Genomic DNA, 20,411 nt, shown 5'->3' with positions numbered 1-20,411 from the left:
GGAGACAGATGGTCCGGAAATATTACTATACTGCTAATCAAGAACGGAACGAATAAAAAAAAATCCGTGTAGAGAATAGCCTTAAGGGACCCCAACAAGTAAATACGATTGGCTGCCGCATAGGGTCATGCGACATTTCTTCAGGAGAAATAAGTCGGTATGCACAGAAGTGAACAGAGGACCATCAGTCAGACCGAACAAAGGAGTATAGGAAGGAGGAAATAAAATACAGCAAGTTTATTTTTACACCCCAAGAAAATGCCTTCCATGGGGCTTTCATCACTGATTAGTTCTTTACTATGGAAACTGCACCTTGATCAGTTGATTGCCATCAGTCTGACTGATCTTGAAAACCGAAAAAAAAAGCTCAAAAGATCAAGGATGAAAAGTTCATCAGGTGAATACAATAGTATAGTGCCTCATGGGTTAAATGCCCAAAGGTCCATATCATTCACCATAATATTATCCATAGTATGGGCAAGTTCTAAAAAATAATCCTTGATACAATATAGAGGCTCAATAAAGAGTATCAAAAGTGCTATATAGAAATGTTATTGAGAATATTACACCTAAATTGTGATAACATGCATAACACTAGATCAAAAAAGCAAAGGGCGGCAGTTAAAATTAGTACAAAGTGTCATAATATGTCATAAGAGGAAATACAGCATCCTTCACAAAGTATATAAGTCCATTCAGTTAGCACCTAAAAAATTATTATTTTTATAGGTATAGTACGGCTGAATGTAGATCTACAGTACATAAAGGGTATGTTCATTCCCCCTAGAATGATAGACAATTGCAGACATAGACACCTGACAGGGAAACAGATGTCCCACACGGCACACGGTTGCACAAGTTCAGCTGTTCAAAAACAGAGTAAAAAACACATTACTCCATCTAATCCTATGAAGCCAATGTTAGCCTAAGTAATATGCCACAGCAGGATAGAGTGGCCATAAGGTCACCAGTCAGTGAATGATTGTAACTAAGGAATAGGGATAGTTTAAAATTCATTACCTTGAGTCATGGTGCAGCTGAATCTAATGCAGATCGCGCGTGTGGGATGTAACAAGCCTCGACGCGCGTTTCCACCCATGGCTTCGTTGCCTCCCGATTATCAATTATAGCCTGCACCTTCCCAGGATCCATCTTAAATTTTTCAGCATATACAATGAATCCCAGGAACGATATTTCTTGAATAGGAAAAGAAATTTTTTTTTCCAATTTTGTAAAGAAAGAATGTTCCCTGATCTTCTGTAAAACATAACGAACATGCTCATATTGAGAATCCAGATCAGGTCAAAAAAATTAGAATGACATCAAGGTATATCACAACGAACGTTCCAATAACATTAGAAACATGACAGATACCTCATAAGTACGCCTGCGCAGGAGCGCGATGCTGGGGAGCTTATGTGGATGACGCAGAGACACGTCATCCACATGAAGCAAGCAGGTGGGCGACATCGCAAGAAGATGGGAGGCGCCGGACCAGGATCAGTGACACCCATGGGACCGGACCGTAACGGCCAAACCTGGTGACAGGTTCCCTTTAAATAATCTAGACATGACGGGTGATGGAATTCAAACAATGCAGAAGTCATCAAACAAAATGACTTCCAGGACGAGCGTGTGACTTGCACTCAATTTTCCGCCATCTTTTCTCTAAATCTTGTGCACAAGTAGCAAAATCAACTGGACAGACAACATTCTCTCCTGTCAGACTTCTTGGCTTGTTTCAGTAGTCACCAGGGCTGTGGAGTCGGAGTCGGTATAAAATGGTCCGACTCCTAAAATATATAATAAATTGGGTACAGTAGTTCAATGCAGAATGTGCTGAATATTTTTTCATAGGAATTTGGGAAAGTAATGAAATGTCCAATAAATGGCTGTTCTATTCCTGATCTAAGGCTACATTCACACACAGCGTTTTTGCTGTGTTTTTTGAGGATACGTTTTTCAGCTACAAATGCAGATCAGCTTTTTAAAAAACCGCATCACCTGAAAGGTTTTTGAGCTCATAGATAATGTTTTCAATAGCAAAAGCAGATTAGAAATCTGCTCTATCCATATCTTATCTGTACCTAAAAGAATGAAAGCCAGGTAGCACACAGACTAACAATGCTTTTCTTTTAGCACCAGTCAGGTACACCTCATAGCTGCCCAAAAGGACGCCCAGGACAGGCATTGCTCGTCTTCAGTAACACATCAACATCAATTGATAGTTGGAATAAATAGACTGCATTCACCACATCTTAAGGTGCAGGCTTTATTTTCAAGTGTAGGGGTGTGCAGTATAAGGTTCTGCAGCAGCTGAGGTGTGCAGTATGAGATACTGCGGAACAGTATGAGGTTCTGCCCCCCCCTAGTTTTGATCCTGGCTAAAACCGTTTCTTATAGATATGGCGAACCCTCAGGTAACCCTAAATGAAGGTCAATGGACACAGGTGGCTGAATTGAAGGAATTGCTTAATCACCTATTTACTGTGACTAAAAAATTACAAGCTGAGGATTTAACTCCTGGCATTTTCATAAGGGAGTGGAAGAACTTGCTATTTTGCCTGTCCCAAAGAGGAGATTTAATCGCAGATGGCATTCCTGCTTCAATGAAACGGAGAGAGACACAGCTATTGGAAAATAAAATTTTTCTGGCAGCTGCTTATGTGGACTAAAAAGTCATCGTATATTGCTTGATGATCAACAGCTTACTAAAGGAAAAGAAGCTCTGACTGAGGTAGCAGTTAGGAAGAGTGGCCTACAGGAGGACTGCCAGGTGCAAGAGGACTTGGGTCCTGACAGTGCTACTGCTGCCATATCATCATCCTCATCACATGAGGAGTTTGACTTTGACAAGTATTTGGATGATATGGAGCAGACAAAGCGTTGCTGCAAGGAAAAAGATTTCACTCCGTCTCCTATAGCAAGCAGATTAACCATATTTCAGCAAAATGTTTCACTTGTTCGCAAAGAAAAAGAAAAATTCAGCAGTTCATCAAAACTGACTGTGCATGAGGCAATTCCTTTATACTTGGAAATTGTTAGAGATGTTCCCATGTGGTTACGGCTTTGCCTCCAACCCAAGTTACTGTAGAGAGGTTGTTCTATGGCCTTAAAATTATTAGGTCAGATTTTAGGTCATCTATGAAGGAGGATCTGATGGAGGCAATTCTATTTCTTAGAACAAATTCATAGACTGCACAAATGTTATTTAGTATGTTTTTGTTGAAAACTGTTTTTTTGCCACTTACATAGTTTATTACATAGTGATATATATATATATATATATTATATCGATATTACATAGTGTATTACATATTTACAATTTAGTACGGTTTTTTGTGCTCTAAAGTTGTATTCCAATAAATATATATTATGTTCTATCTAAATATCTAGATTATTGTATCATAAAAATGATTAAATGTCTGATGTTCACATTGTACTACAATAAATTTTTCACTTAAATATAAGCAATATATGTTGGAGTCGGAGTCGGTGGAAGGGAAATTGAGGAGTCAGAGTCGCAGGTTTGGCTTACCGACTCCACAGCCCTGGTAGTCACAGCTGCCCTACCTATTCCCAAGTAACATCAGCTTCCTTCCCCGTCTTGCTTAAAGAGTAACTTTTGGTTTCTAACTTAATAAATCAAGAGTATATAAGAAAATAAGCAACTTTGTAATATATTTTATCATAGAAATCTGTTTCTTTCGCCTCCTGTGTAGATCTTTATTTCTCAATTCAGCAGTAAAAATCGGTGTTTAGGGAAGACAGATTTTTCCATTACCAAGAAGGGAAATGACAGTTGGTGCTTTTAAAATTCTATGGAGAGGGAGGAGCTAGAGGCCAACAGACATTCTGCTGCAAGTTCTCCTAAATTGACAGATACAGTTCTCCATAAAACTTTATGAGCACCAAAATTTTACCTGTGAGTTGAGAATTTTGAGAATGAATGATCAGTCCAGGAGGAGACAGAGGCAGATTTCTCCAATAAGATATATTACAAAGTTGAATATTTTCACATGTACTACTGATTTATGACAAAATTAAAACGATGGTTACTCTTTAACCCCTTCCTGACATGCGACACACTAGTACTGCTCTACGGGAACTGCATTCCCACAAACCAGAGTATACAGTTGTGCTCAAAAGTTTACATAACCCGGCAGAATTTTTGCTCTCTTGTCCTTTTTTCAGAGAATAAGAATAATAGCACCAAAACTTTTTCTGTCATGGTTAGTGGTTGGGTGAAGCCATTTATTGTCAAACTACTGTGTTTTCTCTTTTTAAATCTTAACGACAACCCAAAACATCCAAATGACCCTGATCAAAAGTTCACATACCCTGGTAATTTTGGCCTGATAACATTCACAGAAGTTGACACAAATGGGTCTGAATGGCTACTAAAGGTAACATCCTCACTTGTGACCTGTTTGCTTGGAATCAGTGTGTGTGCATGAAAGCTGAGTGAGTTTCTAGGATCCAGACAGACTCTTCCTTCTTTCATACAGCCGCTGACGTTTCTGGATTGTGAGTCATGGGGAAAGCAAAAGAATTGTCAACGGATCTACAGTAAAAGGTAGTTGAACTACAGTATATAAAACAGGAAAGGGATACAAAAAGATATCCAAGGAATTGATAACGCCAGTCAGCAGCGTTCAAACTGTGATTAACAAATGGAAAATCAGGGGCTCTGTAAAAACAAAACCACGCTTAGGCAGACCAACAAAAATTTCGACCATAACTGCCAGGAAAATTGTTCGGGATGCAAAGAAAAACCTACAAATAACATCAGCTGAAATAGTGGACTCTCTGAAAACTAGAGGTGTGGCTGTTCCAAGATGCACAATAAGGAGGCACTTGAAGAAAAATGGGCTGCATGGTCGAGTCGCCAAAAGAAAGCCATTACTGCTCAAATGCCACAAAGTATCTCGCCTACAATACGCAAAACAGCAAAGAGACAAGCCTCAAAACTTCTGGAACAAGGTAATTTGGAGTGACGAGACTAAAATTGAACTTCTTGGCTACAACCAAAAACGTTACATTTGGAGAGAGGTAAACAAGGTCTATGATGAAAGGAACACCATTCCTACTGTAAACCACGGAGGTAGTTCGCTGAAGTTTTGGGGATGTGTGAGCTACAAAGGCACAGGAAACTTGATCAAAGTTGAAGGAAAGATGAATGAAGCACGTTATCAGCAAATACTGCTGCGCATGAGACGTACTTGGACGTTCCAACATGATGACAATCGAAAACATAAGGTCGACCTGTCATTGGCTACAGCAGAACAAAGTGAAGGTTCTGGAGTGGCCATCTCAGTCTCCTGACATCAATATCATTGAGCCACTCTGGGGAGATCTCAAGCGCACAGTTCATGCTAGACAGCCCAATAGTAACAGGAACTGGAGTTTTTTTGCGGAGAAGAGTGGGCAGCTTTACCATCTAAGAAAATAAAGAACTTCATCCACAACTACCACAAAAGACTTCAAGCTGTCATTGATGTTAGTGGGGCAATACAAGGTATTATAAGAAATGGGTATGTAAACTTTTGATCAGGGTCATTTGGATTTGTCATTAGGATTTAAGAAGAAAAAAAAACACAGTAGTTTGACAATAACCATGAGTGGAGAAAAAGTTTTGGTGCTGTCGTTCATATTCTTTGAAAAAAGGCAAAGAAAGCAAAAATTCTGCCAGGGTATGTAAACTTTTGAGCACAACTGTATGTACAGCGCACCGATCGCGTGGCCTCATACTGAGCGCCGCAGTGATCGGGTTCAAGTGTCAGCTCTGTGTGAGAGCTGACACCCCACAGAAACACCCACGATTGGTGCAAGCACCGATCGCGGGCGTTAAACTCCTCGAATGCCGCTGTCAATAGTGACAGCGACATCGAGGGGATCGTACACCAGGAAGGGGCTCCCCTGAATGCTCCCATCACAACAACGCAATGTGATCGCTTTGTTCTAATGGTCACCATGGAGACCCCCAGCCACAAGATGGCCGCATGGTCCTTTCAGGATCCTACAGAGATGGTGACTTGTGAGCATCTGCAGAGAGCAGGCGCTGACATGCCTCCTTCCCTGCCTGTCAGATGCTGTTCTAATGCTCTGCAGTGCAGCAGCATTGCAGAATATCAAAGCAGCGATCTGATGCTACACAGTGATATCCCAGGATGGGACAATATAAAAAATATATATATATATTAAAAAGTAAAAATATTTTTAAAAAATCCACAAATAAAAAAAAAAAAAAGAAAAATATTTTTCCAATAAATACATTTATGTAAAAAAAAAACAAAAAACAAGATTGCAGTAAGGCGCACATTTATCCTGCGCTCTGCGCTGAGAGCTTACACCGGGGATTCCATGGAAATCTCTGAAACACGTGATTCAGACGAATCCCACAATGGAAAATTCCCTAACACTGGACGCCATAAGACCTGTGATCTGGCAGTGTACATCTTTTGAGGATTGTATAAAAGTGCAGTCAGCCACAGTTTTGTGCACTTCTGAAAAGAAGAACAACGCTGAACAGAGGCCAGACGGAGTCCAGTAACTCTGCTGCCTCATTATAGTGAATGGATCCCTCGGGGGTTTCATCTGAATCACATCACTCCGAGATTTAGATGGACACCACAAAGTAAGTACTCAGCATAGAGCGCTGGAAAAATGTGAACCCAAATGTTATGTAAAATGTTCCCAATAAAAGCTTCAACTCAAACCACAAAAATCAAGTCCCCACTCAGGTCTGTCATGTGTTTACAGAAATATAGGGGGCTTCCACGTTACTGGTAGTAAAAAGGATCTGGAAAAGTGAAATGGCTCCTCACCCTCCAGAAGAAATTCAGCAAATTCTACGCTCTTAAATCCAAATACCCCCCTCCCATCTGAGCCCCACAGTGCACCCAAACCACATATATTGTCCACGTGTTGGCATTTCTGCAGCGATGAGAGCCCCCCTAATTTATGGGTGCCTGTCTCCAGAAACACAGGCCAGGCACAACGTACTGGTCACTACAATGTCAGTTTGCGATTTTCACTCAGCAACATCCACTGCGGCTTGTTTCTGGAAAACACCCATGGAGTAAAAATCGTCACCACAACTGTAAATAAATTCCCAAAGGGGTATAATTTCCAAAATGGGGTCAACTGATGTGGGGATTCTACTTTTCTAGCACTTAGGGGCTCTGTATATGTAGTCCGCAAACAATTCTAGGACAATCTGCGCTCCAGAAGGCAAATGGCGCTCCATCCCTTCCTAGTTTCTCTGGCTAAGCAGTACTGTACAGCCACATATGGGGTATTTCTGCATTCATCAGAAATTGTGGGACTAATTTTGGTGACATTTTTACCGGTTTCCCAGTATGAAAATGTAAAATTTAGGGTTAACACACAATTTTGGTGGTAAAAACAAATTATTTTTTCTTCACTGCCCAATGGTATAAAATTCTGTGACACACTTGTGGTGTCAAAATAATCACTGCACCCCTTGATGAATTTATTGAGAGGTTTAGTTTGTAAAATGGGGTCACTTATGGTGGTTTTGCTGTTCTAGCACCTCAGGGGCTCTGCCAATGTGACATGGCACCCTCAAACCAGTGCAGCAAAATTCACACTGTTATACGGCGCTATTTCGTTTTGAGCTTTGCACTGGGCCTCAAAAGTAGTTTTCAATCACATATGGGGTATCGATGAATTCAGGAGACATTGCAAAAGAAATTTTGGCATCTATTTTCTCCTGTTACCCTTGTTAAAATACAAAATTTGGAGCTTAAAAATATTTTTGTGGGAAAAAAGTGATTTTTTTTATTTTTACGGCTCTACGTTATAAACTTCTGTGAAGCATCTGTGGATTCAAGGTGCTCAATACACATCTAGATAAGTTCCCTAAGGGGTCTAGTTTCCAAAATGGTGTCACTTGATGGGGGTTTCCACTATTTATGCACACCAGGGGCTCTCCAAACATGATATGGTGGCCGCTAATTATTCCAGCAAAGTTCACATTCAAAAAGTCAAATGTCGCTCCTTCCCTTCCAAGCCCTGCTGTGCGCCCAAACAGTAGTTTTCCCCCACATATGGGGTATTGGCGTACTCAGGAGAAAATGCACAACAAATTGCATGGTCCATTTTCTCCTGTTACCCTTGCAAAAGTTAAAAAAAAAAAAAAAAAATTGGTCTAAAGTAAAATTTTTGTGAAGGAAAAGTACCGTATTTTTCGGATCATAAGACGCACTTTTTTTCCTCCAAATTTGGGAGCAAAGTGTGGGTTGCGACTTATGGTCCGAATGTAACATGTGGGGAGGGGGCAGCGGCGGAGTGGGATAGCACTCTAAGGAGGCAGGAAAATGTCGCCGCAGCAGGAATCCGTTGCTGGGGAAAACACGTGGTCCCGATGCTTAAAGTGAAGGAATATTCATTAGCCGCTTCCCCGCCCACCTGTCAGCACTGAGCAGTGGGCGGGGAGCAGCAAATGAATATTCCTTCACTTCAACAGCAGACCCACATGGTTTCCCTAGCCCCAGATTGCTGCAGCAGCAGAGGAGATTGTGAGTCCAATGGAGAAGGAGGCGGCAGGAGCAGGGTGCCACGGGGGGAGATCGCTGCAGTCACATACCTCACAGCACAGCACGGTCTGTGCTGATTCCAAGTGCTCCCGTCATTATAGGACCTGTGATGAGGTAATGAAGAGGTCGGGCTGGAGCATCACATGAAGGCACAGAGCACTCCATCTTCATTATGTCACCACAGGTCCTGCAGACACCATACTAGAAACAATGCAGCTTCCTCTTACAGGACCTGTGGTGAGGTAATAAGAGGGAGGGCTCTGTGCCGTCATGTGATGCTCCAGCCCTTCATTACCTCACCACAGGTCCTGTAGGCTGTAGAGAGATACTTTTGGCTTTCTAGCATGGCTAGCTGCAGGACCTGCACTGTTGTGAGCACCGCCTGTACAAGTAAGAATTAATTAAAAGTTTAGTAATTACAACATATAAAAAAGCACTCTGCCACTGTTGTGGTGAACTATAACTCCCAGCATGCCATAGGCTCTGCAGTACATGCTTGGAGTTATAGTTCTCCCATGGGATCTTAAAGCAGCAATCCAATGTTATTTTTCAGTGCTGGAGTGGTGCTTTAAATAAAAGCCCTGTGCCCCCATTCTTATACTCATCCACCATCGTCTTCATATAGTAGTTTACAGACACCACACTGGTCCCGCAGCTTCCAACATAACAACATACTATTACAAATAATACCACCACAAATAATAGTATGTTATTAAACATTTTACCACATTTTTTGCTTCAAATTTTTTTCCCACCTCTAAAACCTGGGTGCGTCTTATAGTCCGATGCATCTTATAGTCCAAAATATATGGTAAATTTTTATTTTTTCCTTCCACATTCCAAAAATTCCTGTGAAGCACCTGAAGGGATAATAAACTTCTTAAATGTGGTTTTGAGCACCTTGAAGGGTGCAGTTTTTACAATGGTGTCACTTTTGGGTATTTTCTGTCATATAGACCCCTCAAAGTCACTTCAAATTTGAGGTGGTCCCCAAAAAAATAGGTATTAGACCTACCGGTAATGATGTTTCCAGGAGTCCATCCTGACAGCACCATGGAGGACGTCCTCCTCCTCCTTACAGGGACAGGAAGCACACGAGAGGTTAAAGGTCACGTCCCACCCCCTCTCCCTCAGTGATTTAACAAGTACCGCAAGGTGGATGATGCTAGTAACAGTTTAATGAAACAATCATATTACAGCATATGACATATCAAAATACAACATAGTATAACATAACAGGGAGGGAAGTACCCGTGCTGTCAGGATGGACTCCTGGAAACATCATTACCGGTAGGTCTAATACCTATTTTCCAGGACGTCCACCTGACAGCACCATGGAGAGTACCAAAGCACCTCCTCAGGGTGGGATCACCGCCTGGAGAACTTTTCTCCCGAATGCGGTCTGCTGACCAGCCAACACGTCAAGCTTGTAGTGCTTGCAAAATGTATTCAGACTGGCCCAGGTTGCTGCTCTACAGATTTGGTCAACCGAGGCCCCCGCCCGTTCAGCCCATGAGGCTGATACCGCCCTCGTAGAGTGGGCTTTTATGGACCCTGGCGGGAAAACGCCTTCGGCTTGGTAGGCGTCAGAGATTACTGAGGTAATCCAGCGCGCGATAGACGCCTTAGAGGCTTTCTTCCCCTTATTTTTACCCCCAAAAAGGATGAACAAGTTTGGGTCAATGCGCCAGCTATTGGTGGCCTCTAGATAGTCTAGCACCGCGCGCCTCACATCCAGCGAGTGAAGACGCTGTTCTTTTTTATTACGGGGATTGTCGCAGAACGATGGTAACACTACCTCTTGGTTCAGATTCTTTGAGGAGACTACCTTCGGGGTAAATGCCGGGTCTAACCTTAGGATTATACTATCCTCTCTTATCTGTAGATATGGGTCCTTAGTGGACAGGGCCTGGATCTCCCCTATCCTTTTGGCCGTGGTAATGGCTACTAGGAAGGCCGTTTTACGGGTGAGGGCAGAGATGGTTATTTTCACCCCTAGTGCGTAGTGGTCTGTACAGAGGGACCTGAGTACCAGACCCAGATCCCACGGCGGGGTGAACTGCCTAATCGTGGGGCGCAGGCGCTGCGTGGCCTTTATAAATCTTATTACCCAGGGATGAGCAGCTAGCTGGTAATCGAAGAAGGCGCTTAAGACTGAAATCTGGACCTTTAGTGTGCTAGGCTTAAGGCCCTTATTAAAACCTGCCTGCAAAAAACTTAGTATGCTAGGGAGGTCAGGGGTGCCTGCCACGAGATCGGACCTGCCACCCTCCAGACAGAATCTTTTCCATATCTTCCTATAGATTGCGGATGTCACCGGTTTTCTACTGGCCAGTAGGGTGGATATGACCTGGTCCGACAATCCCTTTGTCTTCAGGATGTCCCTCTCAGGATCCAAGCCGATAGATGAAGTCTTGCTGGGTTTGGATGGTAGATCGGGCCCTGGTGGATGATGTCCTTCCACAGGGGTAGCTCGACTGGATTTCCGACTGCCATGGCTCCTAGAAGGGGAAACCAGCTTCTCTTCGGCCAATATGGAGCGATCAACATCACTCGTGCGTGGTCCTCGCGTATCTTCCTGAGCACTGCCGGTATGAGGGCCAGTGGCGGGAATGCGTAGGAGAGGGATTCTCCCCAGGTCTGACTCAGGGCATCCACACCTTCTGGGTGGTCCGTCGGATTCAGGGAATAGAATCTGGGGACTTTCGAATTCTTTCGGCTTGCAAAGAGATCTATACTGGGGGTCCCCCAACGCTGACAGAGATGGTTGAAGATCTCTTCGTTCAGTTCCCATTCTGTCGGGCGGATCCGTTGTCTGCTCAAGTAATCTGCTACTTCGTTCTGGGAACCCTCTAGGTGTACTGCGGTCACTGATCGGACTGTTCTTTCTGCCCAAGTGAATATTTTTCCCGCTAGGTCCTGTAGTGGTTGATGTCTGGTCCCTCCCTGGTGCTTCAGGAATGCCACTGTCGTCATATTGTCGGATAGTATACGGACATGACGATTCTCTAGTATCGACTGGTTCCGCCGTAGCGCTTCCCAGACCGCGTAGAATTCTCTGAAATTGGAGGATCTGGTCTTGATGTCTACTGGCCATCTCCCCTGGAAGATTTTCCCTTCTATGTGGGCTCCCCAACCCCACACACTGGCGTCCGTGGTGACTACCACGTATGGAGAGGCTGTCCAAAATACGCCCACCTGAAGGTTTCTGAACCGTGTCCACCACCGAAGGGACTCTCTTACTCGTTCTGGCAGCCTTAGGGGTCTGTCTAGCGACACCTGACTTCTGTCCCACCTCGCAAGGATCTCTTTCTGCAGTGATCTTGAGTGGAATTGGGCCCATCGGACGCACTGGATGCAGGCCGTCATGAGGCCCAGGACCTCCATTGCCTCTCTTATGGAGCACTGACGTCTCAACAGGTCTCTGGTTCTGGTCTGAATAGTCCTCTGCTTCTGTTCGGGTAGCCAGGATATTCTGTCGGTTGAGTCTAGGAGGACCCCGAGAAATATTTTCCTGGTTTCTGGCCTGATGTTCGACTTCTCCCAATTGATCACCCATCCGAGGAACTCCATTACCGCAGTTGCTCGGTTTCTGTCGCGAACAAGCGCTTCCCTGGATCTTGCCACCAGTAGGAAGTCGTCTAGATAGGGTATGATCACGATACCCTGATCTCTCAGGTAGGCCACTACTTCTCCCACCAGCTTTGTAAAGGGAGCTGAGGCTAACCCGAATGGAAGACACTGGAACTGGAAGTGGCAGGTCCGGGCTGGTAAGCTGACTGCAAACCTTAGCAGTCTCTGGGAAGAGGGATGGATAGGGATCTGGTAGTAGGCCTTCTTTAGGTCTAGGGTGCACATGACGGCATCCCGATCTATCAGGAGGGTTGCGGATCGGACCGATTCCATCCGGAATCTCTTGTACCTGACCCAGGCATTTAGTGGTTTCAGGTTTATGATGGTACGGGCCTCGCCAGACGGTTTTGTGATCGAGAACAGGGACGAATAGTGCCCTTTCCCTCTTTCTGACGGGGGAACTGGTACTATGACCTTTGATTTTACCATGTCCTGTAGATCCGTCCACATTGCGGAGTCCTCCAGGACGACAGTGGGGGTAATATATCTTTCGGGGGGAGGAGAATAAAGCTCTATATTGTAGCCCTCCGCGATGGTTCTGAGGACCCACTGATTGTGGGTGACTCGGGACCAGTTTGTTGCGAAGTGGCGAAGTCTCCCCCCAATACCTATGGCGTCATTGCCTCCTCGATCTAGAGGTTGATGTGAATGGAGGACCTCTGTCCCTTCCGGTCTGGCTGAAGGAGCCCTTATAGGAGCCTCTACTGGACCTTGCCCGACCCCTGAACTCGGTCTGCCTCCTAGAAAAGGAGCCTCTCCGAAAGGACTGGGGCCGTCTGGGTTTTTTCTCCGGGAATCCCTTCTTTTTAGGCCTGTTTCACACTTCCGTTTTTGTGTCCGCCAAACGGATCCGTTTCCGTTTTTTTGACGGAAACGGATGCAAACGGATCCGTTTTAAAAAAAAACGGATCCGTTTTTTGACGGATCCGCGGTAACCGCTATGGAAAAAAAACGGATCCTGCAAAAAAATGGCGGATCCGTTTTTTTACGGAAACCAACAGATTTTGACGGATTTGAAAAAACGGAAGTGTGAAACAGGCCTTATCGGACACCAGCTCTAGAATGTTATCTAGGGCTGGCCCGAATACCCTCAGGCCCAAGAAGGGGATGGCGCATAGCTTAGTTTTTGAAGCGTTGTTCCCCGACCAGGATTTGAGCCAGACTGCTCTTCGGGCCGCGTTGGAGAGGGAGCTGTTTCTGGCTGCAAATCTTACCGATTCGGCCGACGTATCTGATAGGAACGCCGTAGCCGATTTTATGAGGGAAGGGATGCTAGGATGTCTGATCTAGGGGTCTTGTTGGTTAGGTGCTCTTCCAACTGCCCCATCCACAAAAACATAGACCTGGCCACCGAGGTGGCTGCTATGTTGGCCTTAATAAGAGCCGCCGACGTCTCCCACGCTCTTTTTAATAAGACGTCTGCCGTCCTATCCATCGGGTCTCGAAGACCTGATGAGTCCTCGAATGGGATAGCCGTCTTTTTGGTAACTTTAGAGACTGGGACATCTATTTTAGGAATTTCCTCCCATGCTCGGGTTTCCTCAGGATCAAAAGGCAGTCTGCTTCTAAAGTCTCGGGAGAGTGACAGTCGACGCTCTGCCTCCTTCCACTCCTCCTGGACCATCGTTTTGATGTGTTCACTTACAGGGAACACTACCTGTCTCCGGGCCACCAGTCCTCCGAACATTAAGGCTGGTTTCACATTAGCGCATTTTCAGCGCGCGCACGGCCGGGGGTAGCTCCGCCCCCCGAGCCGGCTCTCTGCCCGGCGTGCCCGCCCCTTCCTTGTAGCGCCGCCTCCTAGCGGACAGCGGCGCCTGCGATCGGCGCACCCTATCTTTAGCATAGGGTGCGCCGATCGTGCGCAGGCCGTGCGCTAGTTGCGCTATGACCTGCGCTGCGCACTTTTGACGGTGCGCCGTGCGCGCCAAAATCCGAAAAGTTTGATTTTGGCGCGCACGGCGCACCGTCAAAAGTGCGCAGCGCAGGTCAAAGCGCAACTAGCGCATGGCCTGCGCACGATCGGCGCACCCTATGCTAAAGATAGGGTGTGCCGATCGCAGGCGCCGCTGTCCGCTAGGAGGCGGCGCTACAAGGAAGGGGCGGGCACACCGGGCAGAGAGCCGGCTCGGGGGCAGAGCTACCCCCGGTCGTGCGCGCGCTGAAAATGCGCTAATGTGAAACCGGCCTAAGTCCTGCCTGGACTGTGGTTTAGGGACCTCCTCTATCTGCATAGTATTTCTGACTGCTTGGACCAACTCGTCCGTGTCCTTCAGTCTGAATAGGTATTTCCTGCTCTGATCTTGTCTATCCCCCCGGATCTCGCCTTCTTCTACCTGATCCGAATCCCGGAATTCGGACTCCTCACTAGGGCTTTCTTCCGACTCTGGGTCCGCTTCCCACCTTGGACGTTTGCGACTCGGCCCTGGGCTGGGGGCTGACGCCGTGCGAGGCTGGATGTAGAGGCCCGAACTTCCTCCCTTATCAGCGATCTCATTTCGGCTAGGAGGGATGGCTGTTCCTCGCCTACGACTCTTGAGGTACAGGGTCCGCATAGGGTCTTGTTGTATGCGTCTGGCAGCTTTACCCTGCATACTAGGCATTTGACCGATTTGGAGGTGGCCTTTGCCGGGTCCTTCGCCCCCGAGGGGGATTCTGTCGGGGCTCCCTTCTCCTAATAATACAGAAGGGGCACCTACTCAGATCTGGGTTGGGGAAATGGGTGGTCTGCACTATGCGCACTTACCCCTCCGCCTGCTGGAGCGACCCCATCCATCCTGGCGCGGTCCGCAGGGCGCTATGGACCTCCGAAGCGTGCTCCCTGGATCTTCCAGAAGCGCGCTCTGTGCCTTAGGAGCGCGCGCTGTGGACCCCAGAGGCGAGCGCTGTGTGGCTTCAGTGGGGAGCGCTGTGTGGCTTCAGTGGGGAGCGCTGTGTGGCTTCAGTGGGGAGCGCTGTCCGGCCTCAGTAGCGAGCGCTGTCTGGCTTCAGAAGCGCGCGCTGGGATTCAAAGGCCGGCGTCTGACGTCACCGGAAGTGACGCGCGGCCTCGCGCTAGGCCGCCTCCTCCACTTCCTGCTCTGCGCGCGACTATGGCGGCCTCTTCTGGCCTGCCGCCGTGGGGAGCCAACCCCCGTCCATCTGCGGCGGACTGCCACTCCGGCCTCTTCGCCTGCTATGGCGGACTGCGGAGGCCTCATTCCTGCCTCCCAGCGCCGCTGCACCAGTCGTCCGTCGTTGCCCGCCCGGCCAGCCGCCTGCGGGGAGCCGACCATCACCTGCCGTGGTGGTGAGTTTTTGGAGCCAAGAGCCTCCCATAGGGAGGAACGGCTCCCTCCAGGAGCGTCGTCCTGCTCCTGGCCTTTGGGGCAGAGGGACTCCCCACTGGAGAGTTTCGGCCCTGGGACCTCGACAGGGGAAGGCTTGGACTAGCCGTACGATCCCCTGAGCCCCTCCGGTAAGCTTCTCGTGTGTCCCTCCGTGCAGGGACAGGAAAAACACTGAGGGAGAGGGGGTGGGACGTGACCTTTAACCTCTCGTGTGCTTCCTGTCCCTGTAAGGAGGAGGAGGACGTCCTCCATGGTGCTGTCAGGTGGACGTCCTGGAAAATGGTTTTGCAAATGTAGCTGTAAAAATGATAAATTGCTGGTCAACTTTTAACCCTTATAACTTCCTAACAATTAAAAAAAAAAAAGTTTGCATCATTAGATGCAGCGTCACTGTGCATCACAATTCATAATGTTATTTACCCCAACACTAAAGGTCATCATCGTGCACAAGTGCACCACGGCTCCATTCATTTACTATGGGACTGCCAGAAAACGCCGAGTGCTGTAATCGCCTCTCTTCGACACTCTACGAAAGCGCTCCATTCAGACACGGCATTTCTGAGTCGCATTGGATAACTGATAACTTTTCCGCAAAACTAGACATCTGTTCAGGTCCTCCTGCCAGACACCATGATAATCGTCATTTTAACATGACATCAAGGACACAAGCAAGGTCCTCTGCTGCGGTGTTTGGGCACATATGCCATTGTTTCAGATTAAAATAAAAAAAATAATAAAAAAAAAAAAATCAAACTAAGCATGAAGTGAGGCGATGCCACCCTCAGATTTTACAGAAATATTTTATTACTCACTATAAAGATGAGTAGGTCATACATTGCTAAGCTTTTTAATAAACAGGGCAGAGAAGCTGATCTAGTGATGGTTATACACCCACGGGAAGATGAGGCTTCACAATGAACGACGGTGAATGAGAAGATGAACAGAGCCGTCTACGCCCGTGTACAGGGGCATCTCCAGTGACGACGCTTTATCTGATAAGAGAGTGAAATACGCGACCCGTGTCACATACGATGGATCAGTCAGGCCGACTGCAAATACAGCTTGGTGTAGTTTGGAAATACACAAACGTTACCCAAGTGTGAATTTAGAGGTGTTTTTAGGGTGAATTCACAAAATTATACACCAATGACAAATCTGCTGCAAAATACAAAATGTCTTAAGCTGGCCACACACATTAGATACCTGTCGGCTGAACAGTAGTTCGGCTGACAGCAATCTCTCCCGATTTCCCCATACATGGGGACACTCGGCACGGCCAAGCGTTTCCGCTTCTATAAGAGAACCATTCCCAGAATAATGTTGCACCCGCTCTTCTCAAAAGAATAAAAGGATCAGGCGATTAAAAAGAATCTGTCACCGTTTTTTTTTTTTGCTAAGTAATCTGAGAGAAGCATGATCTAGGGGCAGAGAGCCCGATTCCAGTGATGTGTCAATTACTAGGCTGCGTGTTGTTGTGTCAACATATTATCAGCAGGAGATTATCATTACAGGACTAGGTGTCTCATGCATCCTAGTCAACTGCTCTATGTAACCCCGCCACCACCACTGATTGGAAGCTACGTACACTGCATATTGACAGCTAATCACAGGTGTGGGCGGAGATACACAGCTCAGCATTCTGAGCTCCGCTAGATCGGCAGCAGAGAAAACAGGGATTGTGTCAAAATGATAGCAGAAAGCATCCCAGCAAGTGACACATCGCTGGAATCAGGGTCTCAGCCCCAGCGTAAAGATTGCACAGCAGAACTTACTGACAAATTCCCTTTAAATTCCAACTGCATAATCCTTATGTCCACCGACATCATCTGTCAGAGGACAATCAAGAGGCCACCATACACACTAGACGGAGATAATATTTGTTTTATCCAATACACATTGTAAAACGTGACGTTTCTGTCCATTAGACCATCAGACATAGTAACATAGTAACATAGTAATTAAGGTTGAAGGGAGACTTTAAGTCCATCTAGTTCAACCCATATCCTACCCTAACATGTTGATCCAGAGGAAGGCAAAAAAAACCCATGTGGCAACAGTAAGCTTCACATTGGGGAAAAAAATTCCTTCCCGACTCCACATACACGGGTCTGGGTAGAATAAGGTAAACTGGGAAGAGATGTACAAGGAGAAATGAGACAGCCGTTGTTACAGAATCTCTACCAAAAGTTTGCGTTATTCTAGTAAAAATCCATGCAGGTCTGTTGAAAGTCGCAAGGATCGAAATGTCAGTTTAAGAACTTTAGCGAAATCTTGTATATATTAAGCAAAGTCACAAAAACCTAATCTTGTAGAGATCTGGGAGATACAGTCAAAAATCTTCCGTTTGCTGCTAGAATCAGCCAACGCAGATCTAATGTCAGACAATACAAAATGCGCAGTATTCTGCAGCTGCGTTTACTGGTGACATAGGGAGGCCTCGTACGAAAGGACACTTATGTATTAGGCTGGTTTCACACATCTGCAATGCACGGACTTGGCTGTAGATCTCCTGATCAGCCGTAGGTCAGAAGGAGATCTGCCAAGTTCAGGTGGAGACCTGCAGTCAGTCCATGCAACGTGGTCAGACTACATACTGAGAAACACGAATGTGTGGAACTGGCCTAAAGGCCCCTTTACATTTAGCGATGCACCAGCAATTCCGACCACGATATGACCCGGTCAGGATCGCTGGTGCATCGCTACATGGTCGCTAGTGAGCTGTCACACAGGCAGATCTCACAGTGACGCAGCAGCGGTCATTACTTACCTTTCAGACGCGGCGATCCTGACGTCCTCCCACCCGTGTCCACGCGTCGCTCGTCGGCGCCAGCAGGAAGCGCCTGACGAGAACTGGAGCTGCACGATCTCGTGCGATCTGCGACAGACAGCGGGGGAGCCGGTCGGAGGTAAGTATAACACATAGCGATATCGCTAGCAATATCGCTGCTGCGCCACAAAATCGGTGACGCTTTAGCGATATTGCTAGCGATATCGCTATGTGTAAAGCCCCCTTTAGGGCTTAAGAATTGCTCCATTACTTTCAATATCAGATCGGTGGGGGTCCGCCACCCTCACTGATCAGCTGTTCTCAGAGTCGGCACTGGTCCATCAACTTTGTAGTGGCATCTGCTGCGTACTGTGGAGCTGACCCTATTAGAATGAATAGTAGTGAATCTGCAGAGTATTGGTGGCAGCGTTAGATCATCAATATCTGATCCGTGGAAATCCATCTTGAGAATCAATGTAGTGGGGCAACCCTTTAATGGACTAAAAGGGGTAAGGGAAACCTTGTGATGGGTAGTGCCAGGCCTGCCAGCTCATGATGACAGATGAAGCCGAACAGTTACGTTGTGGAGCGGAGTAAAGGAAAGGACAGGCAATATGTCTGTGCTGCATGGATAGACTTTAACCTCTCCTCTTAGTTTGCCATGTAGTAGATTGAGCTCCAGGCAGGCCAAAGACTTCCGATCACTTATTCCTGGCTCGGTCTCCCCCTCCTTCCGTCTGTGCCCACAAGTCATACAATTATGGGCAGGTAATCGCTGGCTGCGGCCTGGACTTCTTCCTGTTTATTGTTACAGCACAGGAGGACACAGACCAGTCACTCCTGGGGAACGCTAAATAAGATCCCACTGCTGTGCCAGGAGGACTGTCCCCAGATCCTCGCACTCCTTCACTGCCAAAGTGTCAGGAAAACCATCGATGCCACTAACTCCTCCATGGCAAGAAACCTAAAAGAATCGAACACGTTGCAGCACACTTAAGCCAGTTTGACCACAGGGGTCCGATCTGGACGCCCCTCGCTGCACACGGTTCCTGAGCCGCGGTGATACACAATACATCAGAATTTACAACTCAATTGTCTGAAGGCTTAAAAAACGGGTTCTCCGGAAATAGAAAAAATATAAAACAAATGTCAGTAGGAATCAATTCCTAAATACATTTAAATGACAAATGACGCCTGCTTGGTCTACTCACGATAGTATAGGGGTGGGTAATTAATATTCCCGAGGGGCCATCTGAGAGATGGTGACTATTGTAGAAGGCTGAAGCAATGGCTGAAATTAATTCTGCTCAATTTTAATATTAAAACATAAGATCATTATTACCGTATTTTATATTAATATAAATTTTACTGATTAATATTGAGCAGGATTAAGTCTGGCGACTCGCTGCTACGGCTGATACATGTTACGATAGGGCTTATTATTACTAGAATCAGGTAATCAAAACCATATAATTTGTGGCTTTCTATAAAATAAAGACCAGCAAGTCATACTGGTCCCATTATTCACCTTAAACAACAGCTCTCCACAAAGTAAGATGCCCCAAGTCACCCCCCATCCATAATATGATGCCCCCATAACACCCTAATACAGTATGATACACTACAGCATAAGAACCCGTTACCCCAGCACCCCATGCAGTATGATTCCCCACAGCCCCACACACAATATGATGGTCCCCATAGCCCCCTCACGCACAGTATCACTGCTCCACAGCCAGACACACTTTATGATCCACATCTAGTGATCAACAATGAAAATAAAAAACAAACAAATACTACTCACCTAGTCCCATTCCACCAGCGCGCTGCTCTGGTCTGTGCTGTGTGTGGACTAACGGTCCAAGTAGCAGGCACGATCTAGTAACCCCACCGTGCCTGCTATGCTGAGACTCAGACACAGGAGTGCTGAGGTAAAAAGAGGCTGATTCCACTGCTGTCCACCCTAATTGATCTAATAATGGAGATACCAGAGATGCTGAGGTAAGAAGAAGCTGCTCACACTGCTGTCCTCCCTGTCTATCTGATCTAATACTGGAGATACCAGATGTACTGAGGTAAGAGGCTGCTCACACAGCTGTTCTCACTATCTATCTGATCTAA

General features: G+C 46.4%; 1 protein-coding gene across 3 annotated transcripts in view; it reads right to left on the bottom strand.

Annotated features, from left to right (window-relative positions):
* Positions 1–20,411, bottom strand: part of BIN3 (bridging integrator 3) — a 61,353-nt gene that overhangs the window by 21,883 nt on the left and 19,059 nt on the right. Inside the window, exon 1 of one of the 3 annotated variants that reach the window (XM_073588907.1) lies at positions 1,021–1,188. The exons of the other annotated variants lie outside the window; for them this stretch is intronic. The gene's annotated coding sequence lies outside the window, so the exon portion shown is untranslated. Of the gene's footprint in view, positions 1–1,020; positions 1,189–20,411 lie in introns of those variants that run through there. 3 annotated transcript variants of the gene reach the window in all.

This window comes from Dendrobates tinctorius, unplaced genomic scaffold (genome assembly GCF_039654945.1).
Source record: "Dendrobates tinctorius isolate UK_male_01 unplaced genomic scaffold, ASM3965494v1 ptg000104l, whole genome shotgun sequence".
In the NCBI taxonomy this organism is placed as follows: domain Eukaryota; kingdom Metazoa; phylum Chordata; class Amphibia; order Anura; family Dendrobatidae; genus Dendrobates; species Dendrobates tinctorius.
Note: the sequence above shows the minus strand (reverse complement) of the source record. Positions and strands in the feature narration are given on the sequence as shown.